This window comes from Moschus berezovskii, chromosome 7, assembly GCF_049115385.1.
Source record: "Moschus berezovskii isolate FMDL1 chromosome 7, NW_MosBer_1.0, whole genome shotgun sequence".
Classification (NCBI taxonomy): domain Eukaryota; kingdom Metazoa; phylum Chordata; class Mammalia; order Artiodactyla; family Moschidae; genus Moschus; species Moschus berezovskii.
Genome location: NC_142466.1, coordinates 89334993 through 89355287, shown reverse-complemented (window position 1 = coordinate 89355287; position 20295 = coordinate 89334993). Strand labels below are relative to the sequence as shown.

At 39.7% G+C, this 20295-nt stretch overlaps 1 protein-coding gene across 4 annotated transcripts in view; it reads left to right on the top strand.

Annotated features, from left to right (window-relative positions):
* Positions 1 to 20295, top strand: part of FANCC (FA complementation group C) — a 330131-nt gene that overhangs the window by 91441 nt on the left and 218395 nt on the right. For all 4 annotated transcript variants that reach the window (XM_088838102.1, XM_088838101.1, XM_088838100.1 and 1 more), the window contains exons 2-4: positions 1533 to 1611; positions 13193 to 13273; positions 15314 to 15372. The gene's annotated coding sequence lies outside the window, so the exon portion shown is untranslated. The remainder of the gene's footprint in view (positions 1 to 1532; positions 1612 to 13192; positions 13274 to 15313; positions 15373 to 20295) is intronic.

Sequence of the window (20295 nt, the reverse complement as noted above, 5' to 3'; positions counted from 1 at the left end):
TTTGTTAGTTGCCTTTATTGGGATTAGATTTCCTCATGTACTTTAGAACTTTGGTTGAATGGCATGTTTTGAATGCAGCATATTTTTTAATTGCTTTCATTCATTCATTGCCTGCCTCTCTTTCTCCCTCTCTGCTTAGTCTTCCTTGTTTAAAGCAATTTATAGTTGTCTCTGGGGCTTTCATGGAGCCCTCGTCCAGAACTGCCCTGGTGTTTCAGTTACTTGGGCAGTCACAGTCTGCTTCATTGAACTCCTCATCTCTGGCTGGTCTGAGTTCTCCCTCCTCTCTAGGCCACAGCTCCGTGTGAGATAACCAATCTTCTTTCAGGAATGGAGGAGCCCTCCTCCAGGTTCACCTCCAACTCTGCCTCAGTCCTTTGTGGGTTATGATTAGTTTGAGCAAACTCCGGGGGATAGTGAAGGGCAAGGAAGCCTGGCATGCTGCAGTCCCTGGGATCACAGAGTAGGACTCAAGTGAGCAACTAAACGACTACCATCAGATTTTGTAGGTTTCCTGCTTCCAGTTACAGTGCTTGGTTTTGGATCCTGAGCTTAGGAGGCTAAAGGCTTTAACTCTGAGGATTTACTCCACTCTGTTTCTGCCTCATATCAAATAGACAGAAGTTTTTCTATTGTTTTTGAACTTGCTTGCATCCTCTTGATTTTCTCTTCTTGTTTCCTCTCTTTTTGCTGTGTTTGGAGTAGAGGGGATCTATCAAAGAGTGAATTTACTTGCCATCTTAACTGGAGGTCACATGGGCTGGGGGTTTAAAGGAGACAAAGTGAGATATTTGGTTTTACATAGTACTAAAAGCTAACCACAAAAATGCTTTTTTGTTTGAGTTCAGTGACCCACAGCATACAATCATTTAAACTTCTCCTTCAGAGGCTTGCAGCCCCAAAAAGATGAGTGGGATTAAGCAGGTGGGATTTATTAGGATGCCATGGTTCTCTACAAGGATTTCACTTTTTAGTTTTTATTTTGATGGTAATTTTAAGAATACAATTGTTTCCAAACACCTGAATGCCCAGAGTTCTAACTAAACGGTGTCGTAAGACGTCAGAGCCTGCAGTTGTGTTTGTCTTGGTGCCAAGTAGCACTACTTTTAGTTGCTGAAAACCGAACAGAGGTGAAAATGTGAATAATATGTGTGAGTGAGAGTGAGTGGTTGCTGTTTCTGCCTGGCTGGGGTGCCTGTTTCTGATGCTGTCTGCAGCATTCCATGTTTTCTTCTCTCCCAGCCCTTCCCAGAAAGAATGATGTTTTATCTGTTTGCAGTTTGTGATTTCCTCTTTAGCCATGGGTTGCTTGAGAGGAAATGGGAATGCTGCCATTTTTTTATTTGCAGTGTTTTTAGAGTTCCTGTCATATGGTAGTTTTCCAATAAATATGTGGGATTTTTTATTTTTGTTTATTTAGTAATAAATTATGAGTAGACCCAAGGATGGAAAGAGGCAGAAATAACTAGGAGCCAAGTTACTAATGACAACGGCAAGATTTCTAATATTTTAATATCTAATGTGCTCCTCAGCCCATTTTTCTTCCAGTCTCACTGAAAGCTCACAGTCTTACTGTCGGTCAAGTGAATGGAGGACAAGAATGCAACGAAAGTAAGTCACTATTTCTAACAGAATGTATGTGGGAAGACTGATATTTCTCAAGTCCCAGTGATAGGTCTTTGCTGCTCTGATGGAAAACAAGGTCAGGAATTTCTATCTGAGCAGCTTCAAAGGCAAGCAGTCCTAAAGGGATGTTTCTATTTGGAGACCAGATCCAGAGAGCAACTCGTTTTCCCACGTGGCTTGGGGCATGGATGGGAGAATGGAGCTCAGTAACCCCCCAGAAAGTTATCTGCTAGGTTAAATTTCCTTAATTCTTTGCAAAACTGAGTGAAGAGTATGTACACTCTGCACCTGGATTGCAGTTGCCTCCTCTGATTTCTTTGGTCCAGGTTTTGTTTATGATTGGGGTTTGTTTGAAATTATCTGCAAATTTCAGGTCTGTGTTTTTGATTAGAGTGTCTCAGAGACAAAAAACACTCCTGACTCAACAGAGAAAAAGCCAGCTCCTCCTAGTGGAATTTTTCTTAAAACCTCATTGTTTTAACAGGAAAAAATGTATCATTTATTTCTTTCATAAGCACTTTATGGGAGCAAGAATATTTTATTGTGAAATTTTTAAAAGAAAGCTACAAATACATGGACAAATTTATCAATCCTGCTTAAAGTAATGAAGCAAAGAAACATTAAAAAGTAAATTGCGAATACTGGTATCAGAGTTTCAGTCAGGAAGAGGAATATTGTCAAGTTTAAGCATAGTTAAGCATAAATTTCTTAACTTTATATTTGATTATATTTAATGGAGGTTTTAAGTAGTCTCTGATAAGGCCATTGTACGCCTAGTTAGCGACATTGACTGGAGGCTAGATATTTGTCTCTTTTCCTTCTTCCATAAAGACTGTGTTTTCTAGCCTTCTGTCTGTAACTCTCTGTGTAGTGCCTATTCCATGGGAGAAGTGACTTCAGTTGATTCATACTCAGGGAAAATGAGGGAAAAAAAACAAAACAGTGCTTTTTATCAGGTTGCCACTGAGTAGGTTATGGTCTATATTTGGCAAACGTAGACTTACCTCTCATACTTGGAGATTGTAGAGACCAAATGAAAGTAATTACAGAACCTTTTGGCCACCCTGACAGGTATATAATACGCAGCCATTTTTGATACTATGAGATTTATAGCGAACTTCATTTTAAATGTTGACACTATGGGAACTGCATGTCTTTCTGTCAGCCCCAAAGCCAGCATTTTATCTGAGTCTCTCCTCTACAGCAGCCTTAGTGGATTTGTTTGTTTACTTATTCACACTTTTGTGCAACAAATATTTATTACACTTCTATTCTGTGCCAGCTACATACGTAGCCTTGGTTTTCAGAATGTGTTTAGCAAACTAGGTTCTGAGGAGATGTGCCAGCAAGGACACATTTGACTGTAAGAAAACCCAATGAAAGGTGGCTTAAACCAAAAGGAAAATTCCAAGTTGGCTACTTCATTCCCTTAGCTGTGCTAGTGAGGGGACCCAGGTCCATCTTTCTGCTTTGCTGTTTGCAGCATGTTAGATTACTTACTCCTTGAACCCTAGGTAACTACTGCTGTTGTGTCAGTATGCAAGGAAGATTGCAGTGTGTAATACGAGGAAAAAGTGAATTTATCCACTAATATTCTCCAATGGAAGCTCAGTTCTTATTGTCCAGAGTTGTATAACATTGCCCATTCCTATAGTTAGTTGGAAGGCAAATGGAAATACCATGACTGAAATACACCAGCTGTTCTTAAAATATGATGTTGGGTATCTCTGAGGACTTTCAGAAGACTGATGAGGGCAAAACTATTTTCATAGTAGTGCTAAAGCATCATTTGTGTTTCTTACTCTAATTTTCTCACTAGTCTACAGTAGAGTTGTTAAGAGTTGTTGACCTATGGTGATGTCATTCCTCTGGAATATATTCCAGCTAGTGGAATATATTCTTGGGTTTTAAATTTTTCTTAGTTTTGATTTCTAATGTGGTAAATATTGATATATATAACTCACATAAATAAAAGTTGTCAGTAATGCCCTCACTGATGTGTATGACTATAAAGGGGAGTCTGAGAACAAAATGTTGAGGTCCACTGCTCGGTCTCATTAATCAAGATTCACCCCTGGCGAGAAAATAATAGCAAATGAAACAACTGACAGAGGATTAATTTCCTAAACATACAAGCAGCTCATATAAGTAAATATTGGAAAAACAAACAACCCAATCAAAAAGTAAGAAAAAGACCTAAACAGACATTTCTCCAAAGAAGACATACAGATGGCTAATAGACACATGAAAGGATGCTCAAACATTGCTCATTATTATTGAAATACAAATCAAAACTACAATGAGATATCACCTCACACCAGTCAGAATGGCTACCATCAAAATGTCTACAAACAACAAATGCTGGGAAGGGTGTAGAGAAAAGGGAACCCTCTTGCACTGTTGGTGGGAATGTAAATTGGTACAGCTACTGTGGAAGACAGTATATGCTGTGCTCAGTTGCTCAGTCATGTCTGACTTTGAGACCCCATGGACTGTAGCCCACCAGGCTTCTCTGCCCATGGGGATTCTCCAGGCAAGAATAGTAGAGTGGGTTGCCATGCCCTCCTCCAGGGGATCTTCCCAACTCAGGGATCAAACCCAGGTCTCCTTTATTGTAGGCATATTCTTTATCCGTCTAGGTCACCAGAGAAGCCCAAGAATATTGGAATGGGTAGCCTGTCCCTTTTCATGGGAACTTCCCGACCTAGGAATCAAACTGGGGTCTCCTGCATTGCAGGTGGCTTGGGAAGCCCAGAAGACAGTATGGAGACTCCTTAATAAAAAATTAGGAATAAAACCACCGTATGACTCAGCAATCCTGTTACTTGGCATATACCCTGAGGAAATAAAAACTGAAGAAGACACATGAATCCCACTGTTCATCACAGCTCTAATTGCAATAACTAGGACATGGAAGCAACCTAGATGTCCATTGACTGATGAATGGATAAAGAAGCTGGGGTCCATGTATACAGTGGAATATTACTCAGTCATATAAAGGAATGCATTTGAGTCAGTTCTAATGAGGTGGATGAACCTAGAACCTATAATACAGAGTCAAGTATGTCTAGAAAAGAAAAACAGATATCATATACTGACACATATATATGGAATCTGGAAAGATGGTACTGATGAAATTATTTTTAGGGCAGCAGTGGAGACAGACAGAGAACAGACCTATGGCTATGGGGGAGGAGAGTTGGGGAGGAAAGAGAGGGTGGGATGTGTGGAGAGAGTAACATGGAAAGTTACATTACCATATGTAAAATAGATAGCCACTGGGAATTTGCTGTGTGACCCAGGGAACTCAAACTGGGGCTCGGTAACAACCTGGAGGAAGTGGGATGGGGTGGGAGGTGGGAGGGATGTTCAAGTGGGAGGGGACCTTTGTATATCTATGGCTGATTCATGTTGATGTTTGGCAGAAACCAACACAATTCTGTAAAGCAATTATCCGTCAATTAAAAAAAAAAAGATTCACCCCTGGTATTTGGGTAGATCCCAGCCTTCCCCAAGACTCAATAGCTATGAAATTTCTGGACAAAACTGATTCTCTTAGCAAAGAAGCAGTAGAGGGGTTTGGGCTATTGGACGGGCAACCAGCAGTGTTTATGGAATTATTCTGAGGGAGGGGGCTTTGGTGGAAGGGCATGACTGGAACGCAGGATGTGCTCCAGGTCTTACCTCAGCTTTGACTGGAGTCACGGCTGGTCTATTCTTTTTTTTTTAATTGTGGTAAAATATACAAACCATAAAATTTATCATTTTAGCCTTTTTAAAAAGTGTACAATTCAGCAACCCTGAATTACATTCACATTGTTGGGCAGCCATCACCACCATTCATCTGTAGAATATTTTCATCTTCCCATCTGAAACTGTTTACCCATTAAACAGGAAATCCCTGCCTTCTCCTTTTTCTCAGTCCCCAACGACCACCATTCTGTTTTTTGCCTCTGTGAGTCTGACGACTCTGTAAGTATCTCCTATTAGTGGAATCATATAGTATTTGTCCTTTTGTGTCTGGCTTATTCCTCTTAACATAATGTTAACACTATATGGATTCAGGGGTCATCTGTATATGTATCAGAAACTCCTTCCTTTTTATGACTGAATGATATTTCACTGTATATATATTTAGTTTATCCGTCCATCTTTTGGTGAATATTTGGGTGTTTTATACCTTTTGGCTATTGTGTATGCTGCTATGAGTATGAGGAAAAAGTCATCTGTTTGAGTCTCTACTTTCTATTATTTTGGGTATGTATATAGAAGTTGATCAGATGGTAATTAAAAGGAACCACCATAACATTTTTACACAGCAATGCTATTTTGCATTTCCACTAGCAGTTGAGGTTCCAGTTTCTTCACATTCTCACTAGCACTTGCTATTTTTTGTTTTTTTGATGATAGCTAGCCTAAGGGGTGTAAAGTAATTTCTCATGATGGTTTTGATTTGCCTTTACCTAATAGTTAGTGATTCATGGGGTCGCAAAGAGTTGGACACGACTGAGCGACTGAACTGAACTGAACTGAATAGTTAGTGTTATAACCAACCTAGATAGCATATTAAAAAGCAGAGACATTACTTTGAAACAAAGGTCCGTCTAGTCAAGGCTATGGTTTTTCCAGTGGTCATGTATGGGTGTGAGAGTTGGACTGTGAAGAAAGCTGAGCACCGAAGAATTGATGCTTTTGAACTGTGGTGTTGGAGAAGACTCTTGTGAGTCCCTTGGACTGCAAGGAGATCCAACCAGCCCATTCTAAAGGCGATCAGCCCTGGGTGTTCATTGGAAGGACTGATGTTGAAGCTGAAACTCCAATACTTTGGCCCCCTCATGCGAAGAGTTGACTCATTGGAAAAGACTCTGATGCTGGGAGGGATTGGGGGCAGGAGGAGAAGGGGACGACAGAGGATGAGATGGCTGGATGGCATCGCCGACTCGATGCACATGAGTTTGAGTAAACTCTGGGAGTTGGTGATGGACAGGGAGGCCTGGCGTGCTGTGGTTCATGGGGTTGCAAAGAGTCGGACACGACTGAACGGCTGAACTGAACTGAATTGAATGGTTAGTGTTGAGCTTTAAAAAAATTTTTTTTCAATTTTATTCAAGTACAGTTGATTTACAATGTTGTGTTAATTTCTGCTATACAGCAACATGATTCAGTTATACATGCACACACACATACATATATATCTATTCTTTTTCATATTCTGTTCCATTATGGTTTACCACAGTATACTGAATATAGTTACCTGCCCTATATGGTAGGATCTTGTTGTTTATGCATTCTGTACGTAACAGTTTGTATCTGCTAATCCTTAACTCCCAATCCACCCCTCCTCCACTTCCTCTCCGCCTAAGCTCTAGGATGTCTCTAGATGGAACTGCCATATGAGATGTGAAAGTGTCATTCAGTAGCAATGCTAATTGAGGGCCAGAATATCACAGGTTAGATTATAGATTGTGTATTCTTTAACTCTGAAACTGAGTAATTTAGGAGAGGAAAATAATGTCACGTAATGTTAAACAAGAGGCTGAGGTTGCTCACATCACTAGTGCTCACTGGCCCTAGCACTGTGGTCGACTCAACATCCTGTGCATCCCTGCCTTGTGGCTCCTTGATGTTGGGGCTGCATAAATACTCAGGTGTTAATATGCAACTTTAGGAGCCTGCTTTGCTCTCTGAAAGATAATTTGAGAACCACTGTTTTAGGGCAGTCCCTTGTCAGGTTCTTGACACCTCTTGATTACTAAATTAAGGGAAATGTTTTTATTTTTAATGAATTAGGGCACTTTGCTCCAGTCTATCTCCCATTTGTTTCTTCATTTTTTGTTACCTTGCTTCCAACAGTGCTTACGTGTTTTGATGCTTTTATTTCCTTGTTCCAATCTAATGAATTATGCTTGGTGAACTCCTCGTACCTTGTGTAAACATTTCTATGAAAATTTTGGTTATATCCTTTTTTCCAAAGAAGAAAGAAAGATAGCACTAAGTCGTGACCGACTCTTGGAATCCCATGAACTGTAGGCTGCTAGTTTTGTATGTCCGTGGGATTCTCCAGGCAAGAATACTGAAGTGGACTGCCATTTCCTTCTCCAGAGGAACTTCCTGACACAGGAATTGAACCTAGGTCTCCTGCATTGCGGACAGATGCTTTACCAACTGAGCTACACGGGAAGCTTTTCTAAAGAAGCCAACCCAAATGGGGAACTTTTAGCCCTAAAGTATTACCTTTCTCATCTGCTATACTTTGAGTCTGAGCCTTGTCAACTTGGCAACTTTCAGTATGAACCATTATAGACAGTGGTTGGGTTACAGGGTATCTTTGTGCCGTGGTGATTTGAGTTCATAAACAAGTGCTTTAGCAAGCAACAAAGTAACTTTTGACCAGCTTATAAATGAGAGGGAAAGGACAAATGCCCTTGATCCAAACCTGAGACAATTGGACTGTCTCTCTTTTCAGTATCTCAGATGTTTGAAGGACCCCAAGGCTGGTTTCCCTTGCCGCTTAGTTCCTTCCCCTCCCACCTCCTGCTTTCCTCTGATTAGCAGGATACAGGGACATGAACAAGCACATGGGAGTCTTTCACAGATTAGTCACTTCTATTCAGATGTCCAGGTCTCTCTGCTCATAGGACTGTTACTTTAGTTCAATCTACATGAGAATTTCTGAAGCTGGTTTTATTTTCTTTGGGAAACATAAACTGAGACTCACGTTACTGTTATTTTTACTCTCCGTATGTGGAGAAGGTGAAAACATGATTTGATTCTGTATATTTAAGAAATGAAAAGGGAGATTTCCTTCTAACTTTCTATGCCCTTTGCTTTTACTATATTAGTATATATTGGGGGGTTTATGTGTGTGGAAAATGCTTGATAAAATCCTGAGTTTTGAAGAAATGTCATTGAACATCCACCTTTCTTTTATGCTCTTAAATAAAAAATGCTAAACAATATTTCGTTAGTTGTTTGTATGAAATTAATATAGGCAGAGATATCCATGTGAGGGCATATATACTCAACAAGATTGTAAGAAAGTCAAGGATTTACATTGGGGGCAATATCAAGGATTTGATATCAATCAAAACTGTAGTTTTCAGTTCTCTAATTAGTGTGTATATTCAGTTCAGTTCAGTCGCTCAGTCTTGTCCGACTCTGAGATCTCATGGACTACAGTACCCCAGGCTTCCCTGTCCATCAACAACTCATGGAGCTTGCTCAAACTCATGTTCATTGAGTCGGTGTTACCATCCAACCATCTCATCTTCTGTCTTCCCCTTCTCCTCCCGCCTTCAATCATTCCCAGCATCAGGCTCTTTTCCAGTGAGTCAGTTATTTGCATCAGGTGGCCAAAGTATTGGAGTTTCAACTTCAGCATCAGTCCTTCCAATGAATATTCAGGACTGATTTCCTTTAGGATGGACTGATTGGATCTCCTTGCAGTCCACGGGGACTCTCAAGAATCTTCTCCAATACCACAGTTCAAAAGCATCAATTCTTTGGTGCTCAGCTTTCTTTATAGTCCAACTCTCACATCCATACATGACTAATGGAAAAACCATAGCTTTTACTAGACAGACCTTTGTTGGCAAAGTAATGTCTCTGCTTTTTAATATGCTATGTAGGTTGGTCATAGATTTTCTTCCAAGGAGCAAGCATTTTTTAATTTCATGGCTGCAGTCACCATCTGCAGTGATTTTGGAGCCCCCAAAATAAAGAAAGGAGCAGTGACCCAACAAGAGACTGACTCAGACTTGCCCATGAGTGTCCAGGAGTCTCCGGCAGAGGCATGGGTTGGTGGTGGTTTGCTGCAGTGTTGGGGGCACTGAGTGCAGCAGTGTGTGAAACCTTCTGAAGGAGGTCACCGTTATCTTCATTACCTCCACCATAGTTTGGCCTCAGATCAAACAACAGGGAGGGAACACACTCCTGCCCATCAACTAAAATTGGATTAAAGATTTACTGAGAACACAAGAATCCTTTAGAAGAAATGGAGAAGCCATCAAAGTCAACAAGAGTCTGAAATGCAGTACTTGGATGCCGTCTCAAAAATGACAGAATGATCTCTGTTTCCAAGGCAAACTATTCAGTATCACAGTATTCCAAGTGTATGCCCCAACCAGTAATGCTGAAGAAGCTGAGCAGTTCTATGAAGACCTACAAGACCTTCTAGAACTAACACCCACAAAAGATGTCATTTTCATTATAGGAGACTGGAATATAAAAGTAGGAAGTCAAGAGATACCTGAAGCAACAGGCAAATTTGTCCTTGGAGTACAAAACGAAGCAGGTCAAAGGCTAATAGAGTTTTGCCAAAAGAACACACTGGTCATAGCACACACCTTCCTCCAACAACATGAGAAGACTCTACACGTGGACGTCACCAGATGGTCAATACTGAAATCAGATTGATTATGTTCTTTGCAGCCAAAGATGGAGAACCTCTATACATTCAGCAAAAACAAGACCGGGAGCTGACTGTGGCTCAGATCATGAACTTCTTAGTTCAGAATTCAGACTTAAATTGAAGAAAGTTTGGAAAAACACTAGACCATTCAGGTATGACCTAAATCAAATCCCTTACGACTATACAAGTGGAAGTGACAAATAGATTCAAGGGATTAGATCTGATAGAGTGACTGAAGAACTGTGGACGTAGGTTTGTGACATTATACAGGAGGCAGTGATCAAGGCCATCCCCCCAAAAAAGAAATGCAAAAAGGTAAAATGATTGTCTGAGAAGGCCTTACAAATCGCTGAGAAAAGAAGAGAAGCTAAAGGCAAAGGAGAAAAGGAAAGATATACCCATTTGAATGCAGAGTTCCAGAGAATAGCAAGAGGGATAAGAAAGCCTTCTTCAGTGATCAATGCAAAGAAATAGAGGAAAACAATAGAAAGGGAAAGACTAGAGATAGATCTCTTTAAGAAAATTAGAGATACCAAGGAAACTTTTCATGCAAAGATGGGCAGAATAAAGGACAGAAATGGTATGGACCTAACCGAATCAGAAGATATTAAGAAGAGGTGGCAAGAATACATAGAAGAACTATACAAAAAAGATCTTCATGGCCCAGATAATCATCATTGTGTGATCACTCATTTTGGAATACAAAATCGAGTGGGCCTTAGGAAACATCACTACAAACAAAGCTAATGAAGGTGATGGAATTCCAGTTGAACTGTTTCAAATCCTAATAGATGATGCTATGAAAGTGCTACACTCAATATGCCAGCAAATTTGGCAAATTCAGCAGTGGCCACAGGACTGGAAAAGGTCAGTTTTCATTCCAATCCCAAAGAAAGGCAAGGCCAAAGAATGTTCAAACTACCGCACAATTGCCCTCATCTTACATGCTAGTAAAGTCATGCTCAAAATTCTCCAAGCCAGGCTTCAACAGTACATGAACAGTACTTCCAAATGTTCAAGCTGGATTTAGAAAAGGCGGAGGAACCAGAGATCAAATTGCCAGCATCCACTGGATCATAGAAAAAGCAAGAGAATACCAGAAAAACATCTACTGATGCTTTATTGACTATGCCAATGCCTTTGAATGTGTGGATCACAACAATCTGTGGAAATTTCTTCAAGAGATAGGAATACCAGACCACCTGACCTGCCTCGTGAGCAATCTGTCTGCAGGTCAAGATTGGTTCCAAATCGGGAAAGGACTACATCAAGGCTGTGTACTGTCACCTTGCTTATTTACCTTATATGCAGAGTACATCATGAGAAACACTAGGCTTGATGAAGCACAAGCTGGAATCAAGATTTCCAGGAGAAATATCAACAACCTCGGATATGCATATGACACCACCCTTATGGCAGAAAGTGAAGAAGAACTAAAGAGCCTCTTGATGAAAGTGAACGAGGAGAGTGAAAAAGTTGGCTTAAAGCTCAGCATCCAGAAAACTAAGATCATGGCATCAGTGTTCCATCACTTCATGGCAAATAGATGGGGAAACAATGAAATCAGTCAGAGACTTTATTTTTTTGGGCTCCAAAATTACTGCAGATTCTGACTGCGCCCATGAAATTAACAAGACACTTGTTCCTTGGAAGAAAATCTATGACCAACCTACATAGCATATTAAAAAGTAGAGACATTCCTTTGTTACCAAAGGTCTGTCTAGTCAAAGCTATGGTTTTTCCAGTAGTCATGTATGGATGTGAGAGTTGGACTATAAAGAAAGCTGAGCGCTGAAGAACTGATGCTTTTGAACTGTGGTGTTGGAGAAGACTCTTGAGAGTCCCTTGGACTGCAAGGAGATCCAACCAGTCAATCCTAAAGGAGATCAGTCCTGAATATTCATTGGAAGGACTGTTGCTGAAGCTGAAACTCCAATACTTTGGTCACCTGATGCAAAGAACTGACTCATTGAAAAAGACCCTGGTACTGGGAAAGATTGAAGGCAGGAGTAGGGGATGACAGAGGATGAGATGGTTGAATGGCATCACCGACTCGATGATATGAGTTTTGAGTAAGCTCCCTGAGTTGGTGATGGACAGGGAAGCCTGGTGTGCTGCAAGTCCATGGGGTCTCAAAGAGTTGGACATGAGTGAGTGACTGAACTGAACTGAGAATGGCCTTGCCCATCAGAACAAGACCCAGTTTCCCCCTCTCCCATCAGGAAGCTTCCATAAGTTCTTATCCTTATTCATCAGACGGCAGATGGAATGAAAACCACAGTCACAGAAAATTAACCAAACTGATCACATGGACCACAGCCATGTCTAACTCAATGAAACTATGAGCCACACCGTGTAGGGCAACCCAAGACGAACGGGTCATGGTGGAGAGTTCTGAGAAAACATGTTCCACTGGAGAAGGGAATGGCAATCCACTTCAGTATTCTTGCCTTGAGAACCCCATGAACAGTGTATAGATTAACTGGGATTAAAAAAAAACAAAACAGTGCATTTGTGGGAAAAAGTTGAAATCTCCTTGAATCTGAAGAACCATCCCTGTTTTACAAGGCATTTCTTTCTTTTTGAGATGCATTAAGCCTGCCTGATGTATGAACACAGATCACCTCATGCTCTCATCAGCTATCGTCCTTTGTGTGGTAGATTGCATGTCTTTCTTCTTGTGGCAGCAGCCCTCTCAGGGCAAAGCAGTAGCCATATAATACAGCTAAGGGACTGGCGATGGAGGGAGAAGCCTTGGCTTTTCTCTTCTTCAGAGCCAAGACTGGGAGGACGGAGACGTTATATGAGGACAGGAATAAGGAAGGCAAAGCAAGCACTGGAAATACATCCCTGGCCAATTCTGGTGGTTTTTAATTTTTCTAGAGCACTCAGCTGAAAATAGAAAATGCAGACTATTTCAACAATTTAAAACCTTTTATTGTGCTCATTAGGTAAGTTATGTCTTGTTTAGCATTTATGGACTGTACATTTTCTTTTTTTCCTTACCTTTGGGGCAATGTCTGTACAGTAAATATGTAGCTGGAAGTTAAAAAATTTTTTTTCTGTTATTGTGGAAGGTAATACAGAAAGTGCATAAGCATAACTTATACTTTAATAAATTGGTAAATCATTAATACCTATGTTACTTTCATCTAGGTCAATAGATAGACTATTGCCAGCATCCTGGAAGCCATTCACACATACCCTCCCAAAAGGACTGCTTTCTTCCTTCTAAAGGTAGCAGATTTTGTGGCTTTTTTAGGGTAATCACTGCAGTTTAGTTTTTCCTGTTTTTGAACATTATATAAATGAATCATATCTTACGGATAGCTTATTTTTCTCATCCTTATGATTGTCAGATCATCTCTGTGCCTATAGTAGTAGTTTCTATATTTTCATTGCTCCATAGTATTCCCTTGCATGAATATTTTGTTTATTCTACTCTTGATTGGCATATGGTTTGTTTTCAAATTGGGCCTATTATAAATAATACTTCTTTGAACATTCTGCTAGTTTACATAAACGCTTAAGTTCATAGGGTGCTTTGAGGGAATATGTGTACTTTGTAGATTGTTTTCTGATTATTCCATAGTTTACTGTGAGGTGTGTGGATGTTTCCTGCTATGAGTCTCTGAAATTGCATGGGTCAAAAATGGAAAAAGTAAAGGTTAGACTGTGTGGTTGAGGTATTGCTGGGGACGCTGAGCTTGAGGATAGTCTCTCTAGAGTTCTCTTTGAAAGAACATTTAGATATGTTTTTCATTGATGCTGATTAAACTCATACAAGTAATAGGCAAATCCATGCTATTCATTCTGATTTGGTAACTAAATGAACCAAAGTACTGTTTGAAAGGAGAAAGGGAAAGAAAGAGAAGCAGGAGAGAGTGGAGGGGGAAGAAGGGAAGGAGGAAGATAATGGGAAAAAGAAAAAGAGGGACCAGAGGTACGAGAGGGGACTCTCATGATCACGATCGACATTAGACCCTGAATCCCTCTTGTGAATATCAGAAGTAGAAGACAAACTCTTACGGTTTTGGTGTCAATCTAGATAAATTAATTCCAATGATAATATAAAATAAAGACTAGTTAATGAATCTTTCTTTAAAAAAAAATTTCCTGCTGTGACTGCAGTTAATTATTTTTCCTTGTAGTTATGTTAATTTCTGTGTTATATTTTAAACTTTACATTTTGTTTTATATTTCCATGTTATTAGGTGCATGCAGATTTAGAACCCTCACATATTCCTGGTTAATTCAACATTTTGTCATTATGAAGTGATCCTTTTTACCTCTAGTAATGTTTTTTGCCCCCAAAGTATATTTAAATAGAAACTGTTTGATTATTTTGGCTATGTTAGCATGGTATTTTTTCCCTATTCTTCTTTTAACCTCTCTGTAGTCCCAGTATACTTATGTTTTTAGATATGTCTTTTATAGCAGCATATATCTTTTTAAAAAATTTCAAAACTGATAATCTTTGGCTTTTGCTTGTAGAATTTAATCCATTTGTGTATTATGTAATTACTGATATATTTGAGTTTAAAGTCAACCATTCTTATTGTGTGTTTTTTAATTTATTTTGCCTATTTTGTGTTCCTTTTCTGTTCAGTCTTGCCCTCTTGCTGCTGCTGCTGCTGCTAAGTCACTTCAGTCGTGTCCGACTCTGTGTGACCCCATAGACGGAAGCCCACCAGGCTCCCCCTTCCCTGGGATTCTCCAGGCAAGAACACTGGAGTGGGTTGCCATTTCCTTCTCCAATGTGTGAAAGTGGAAAGTGAAAAGTGAAAGTGAAGTCGCTCAGTCGTGTCCCCGACCCCTAGCGACCCCACGGACTGCAGCCTACCAGGCTCCTCCATCCATGGGATTTTCTAGGCAAGAGTACTGGAGTGGCTTGCCATTGCCTTCTCCGCTTGCCCTCTTAGGGATTGTTTTTTACTATAAATTTTTCCCCTCTGATAACTTGGAAATTATATACCTTTTATTCTTTCATTAGTGGCTAGCATAGAAGTTATGATATGCATTTTTGAATTATTGAAGTCAAATGTTAACACTTTTATCCTCATTTTCCTGGATAATGCAAGGAATTTAGAACTCTGTAAGTCTGTCCTTCTCCTAGAGTATGTACTATTGTTTTGTATATTTTAAATTTAAGTTATAGTTAAATATATATATATATGTAACTAATGATACTATTCTTATTTTATACTATAAGTACTAATTTAAAATTTCCCATGATATACCATTTTTTATGGTTTTCATTTCTTCTAACATCTCTAGACTTCCACCTGGGGTCATTTCCATCTGCCTGAAGAGCATCGTTTAGAGCAGATTTACTGGTGAGAAATTCTTTCAATGTGTCTGAAAGTCTTTCTTTTACCTTTTTATTCCTGAAAAATATTTTCGCTGGATGTAGTATTCTCAATTGGTCCTTTCTTCCTTTTATTGCATTGAATATATGTTTTCTAGCCTTTTCTTACTGTATTTCTATATATCTTATCCATTCTTCTATAATTTCCCATTGTTTTTACTTTCCATGTTGAATTCTGGATAGTTTCTTCTAATATATCTTCCAAGTCCATCAAATCCCTTTGCAACTGGGTCTAATTAACTGTCAGACCCATTTGTTGAATTCTCATTTCAGTTTTTTTTTTTTTTAGTTCTAGAATTCCTGCTGTATTGTTTTTTCATCTGCAGGGTCATTTTTTATAATTTTTAGTTTCTTGATGAAATTTTCACTTTTATATTCACAAGGAACCCTCTTAGTTACTTTATATTTTTGTTAAATTTATTTATTACCAGATAATTGTTTTACAGAATTTTGTTGCTTTCTGTCAAACCTCAATGTGAATCAGCCATAGATATACATATATCCCTTCCCTTTTGAACTTCCCTCCCATCTCCCTCCGCATCCCACCCCACTAGGTTGATACAGAGCCCCTGTTTGAGTTTCCTGAGCCATACAGCAAATTCCCATTGGCTATCTATTTCACATATGGTAATGTAAGTTTCCATGTTACTCTCTCCATACATCTCACCCTCTCCTCCCCTCTCCCCATGTCCGTGAGCCTATTCTCTGTCTGTTTCTCCATTTTTGTCTAGTTTTTGAACTATCTGGAGTCCCTCTCTGTTTCATTTTGTGTTTGTTTTTGTTCATTGTTTTGGGGCTTTTGTTTATGTGTGTTTTTTTTTCCTTCCTGTGTGTTTGTCTTTAATTATGCAGTTTTTGTTGGATTTGAAAAATTAACTTTAGAAATAATTAGAAAACTATGATGATATTACTTTTTTTCAGAGAGGGTGTTGTTTGCATCTTCCAGGTGCCTAGCAGCACTAGTAACCTGGGACCACTTTAATTAAGTTTTGGTTTCATAGCTAGGCTATAGTCTATATGTTGACTAGTTCACTTCTGGGTTACCCATGGTCTCAGGGTGCATCTCTGTGGGTGCAGTCCTCAGTGTGAGGTGATTTACCAGGACCTCACTTTGACAGGCCTGGCCTCCTACTTTTACTCTCTAGTAAAATTGTCAAAAGAGCCGCTTTGCCATTTAGCCACCTCTGCCGGATCGGAAAAGTCTCCTTTGGCCTGTGCAACCTTATATGCCAAGGTCTTTCTCTGAAAATTCCACACTCTCTTGCTGTTCAGTTCAGTCGCTCAGTCGTGTCCGACTCTCCGCGACCCCATGAATCACAGCACGCCAGGCCTCCCTGTCCCTCACCAACTCCCGGAGTTCACCCAAACTCATGTCCATCGAGTCGGTGATGCCATCCAGCCATCTCATTCTCTGTTGTCCCCTTCTCCTCCCGCCCCCAACCTTTCCCAGCATCAGAGTCTTTTCCAGTGAGTCAACTCGTCGCATGAGGTGGCCAAAGTATTGCAGTTTCAGCTTCAGCATCAGTCCTTCCAATGAACACCCAGGATTGATCTCCTTTAGAATGGACTGGTTGGATCTCCTTGCAGTCCAAGGGACTCTCAAGAGTCTTCTCCAGCACCACTTTGATGATTTTTGAATTATGTTTTTATGTTTCACATAGCCTTATAGAATACCTTTCAGCAGGAAGGTTGGTCTTAACTCTGTAGTCTGAAATAGAACTAAAATTGGATACAATTTTAACTAAGTATGTTTACATTAAATGTAGTCTGTATCATACTTTTGTCTGCCTCACCTATCCTGGTTATAGATTTTCCCTCCAGCCATTTTAGAGTGGCTAAAAGAGCCTGCTAAAACATATTTGGAAGATATTGGAGAACTGTGAATGTACTCACAACTCAAGGATTTAAGATCTTGGGGTGAAGGCAAGTCCTAAGTTCTGAGCAGACATTTTACTGCAATTTTTCAACCTCAGGGCATTGCCATTCCTTCAGAAGCTAGCACCTAGAAGACGAACCTAGAAGACACCCAAAAAAAGATGTCCTTTTCATTATAGTTTTATCTGTTAGACCCATGTAACTCTTCCTGTTCTAGGGAGGCAAACCTTAGTCTCATTAAAACTATGAAGAAGAGAAGGGAAGTTCTGAGCAAAAGTGAGGTGCATATGTAGTTGTCCCTCTATATCTGCAAGGGGTTTATTCCAGGACCTTCACAGATGCCAAAATCCACAAATGCTCAATTCCCTTATATAAAGTGGCATAATACTTGCATGTAACCTATACAAATTCTTCCATATACTTTAAATAATTTCTAGATTACTTACAATACAATGTAAATGCTATATAAATAGTTGTAAATATAAGATAAAAGTTATGTATACAGTAGTGGGTGCATGGTAAATTCAAGTTTTGCTTTTTGGGAACTTCTGGAATTAAAATTTTTTTCTATCCATATAGATGCAGAACCTGAAGATAAGGAGGGTTGAATATACATTAAAAGAACAGGATAGGGTGTTGGGGACAAAAACAACAGATATATCCACTGTCTCATGTTGGTTACTCAGGACATTCAAACCTATTGCTTTCCATACACAGAATTTTTAAAACACTTTCCACTAACATAATTTAGCTCTCTCTTCCTTCCAAAAAGGGAGATAATTCAAAGTAATGCCTGGTTAATGCATTTAGCTTCAAGTCCAGGAGTTCTGGATAATGTCAGTTCCTCTTCCCATCTTTGTTATTTTCCATAAATTATAGATTTTTTAGCAAATCTATCCACTAATAATATACTTTATATATGTAGTAGTAGAAGGGGAAATGAAAGAGAAGGGAATTTTTAAAAGTTATATGACATAGCAAGCAAGACCTATACAGATAGCATCCAGAAACCTCACTCATGCATTTTGACCAAGCAGGCGTAATTTGCACATGATGATAGAGTGCTTTTGGGTCCACGCAGCTTTGTGGCTTGGAGATCAGTCCAGTCACTGAGGGCTGTTATAAGGTTTTTCCAGAATCCAGATCTTCCACACAGGCTTTCAAGAGCATAGGGTGTCATAGCTGACCAGAGCTGGGTCATAGCTGAGTTGCAAAGCACTTCAGTATGGACAGATAAGCTGTGCAGTGATTGTTGCTCTGGGCCCTACCCATATTTTCTCTTTTTCCGGCAAATGGATAAGCCAATGAGTGGTGAAATGAAACCCATGTAGTACATGTTACCTTCAGAATCCCAGAGGTATCAGCCAAGCATTTTGCCTCTTAGCGAGTGTAAGATAGGTACAGCAGTTATCATTCACCTTATTTTTGTTTGTTTATTATTTTGAGTCAGTAACTAGTACACATGGCATTAAATTAAAAAAATGCAAAAAAGGGTACAGTAAAATTATGGAAAAGGAGATTTCCTTTCCTGTGCTTACCATCCAACCACCTTGGTCTCCACAATGGAGGCAACCTCTGGTACTAGATTCTTGTGTATCTTCATTTTAAAGGACACATTCTCATCTGACACAGATAATTGGATTATAAGAAACTTCTGAAGTGGCAGACCCTGTATGTTCATGGAATTTGTATCCCACCATATGGAATACAGACAAAGCACCTGTGTCTTCATACTTTCCAGGTTCTATCAGCCTGGTATTTTCACTGTGGTAGACCAGTGTAATATGCTGTATCTGGAGTTGATATCTCTGAGGCAGGTAAAAGGCAACTGCTTTCTCATATCCTCAGTTTATCCCCATGGATAAATGGAGATAACCAGCTTCCTAACTGAATTCTAGGTGCCAAGAGTATTAATTTGTCCCAGTCAGGACTCACATCTAAAAGTGCACCTTGAGTTGGCGTAACCACTTGATTATGTTTATGACAATGTAATATCACTGACTAAGACCCATTGGCTCCTCATCTGGTAAGTAGGGTTCTCTGCAAATCATCAGATATTTGACTGTTTTGATAGTCCAGTGGTTTCACTTGACCATTCCTACTAGAATATCTTCCCAGCATCAGAGTCTTTTCCAGTGAGTCAACTTGTTGCATGACGTGGCCTAAGTATTGGAGTTTCAGCTTTAGCATCAGTCCTTCCAGTGAACACCCAGGATTGATCTCCTTTAGAATGGACTGGTTGGGAAGGATTGGGGGCGGGAGGAGAAGGGGACGACAGAGAATGAGATGGCTGGATGGCATCACCAACTCGATGGATATGAGTTTGAGTGAACTCCAGGAGTTGGTGATGGACAGGGAGGTCTGGTGTGCTGTGATTCATGGGGTCGCAAAGAGTCGGACACGACTGAGCGACTGAACTGAACTGAACTAGAGTATCTTAATGATTCAGGGCCCTTGTGTAAAGGTGACGCCTCATTGATCTGTATTACCTTCTTCCATGGACTTCTGGTTTCCAATTCCATAATAGGAACAGGAGTTTCACTGTCATTTTACCTGATTTGGCCTAGTAGCAGTTCTAAATTCCCCTCCTTTCTGCAAAGGTATGTTGTCTGCAGCCCACTATCTGATATCAGTTTGTATCAGATATTGTATAATATCAGAGATATCAGTTTGTGTTCTTGTGTTAAAAATCACAGAAACTAACCGTGGTTAATTTAAGCAGAACTATTATTATTGGATGCTTCCTGGTAACTGGCAGAATCAAAGAGAAGGCTGAAAACTCATAGTTTTTAAAGACATCCATAGAGACTAAATCAAGAGACTCTTTGGATGACTTAATTCCACCCTTATCACAATCTACTGAAGATTCAGATTCCCAGCACAGAGTCTGCTTTGTTAAATTTGAATCATCCTCTCACTCCTTGGCTTGATGACATAGGTACCATAAAATGATTAAAGGATCTGCCAAGACTTGGGGAATGTAAGAGAGATACATTCCAAGGAAGAGTAAGATGTT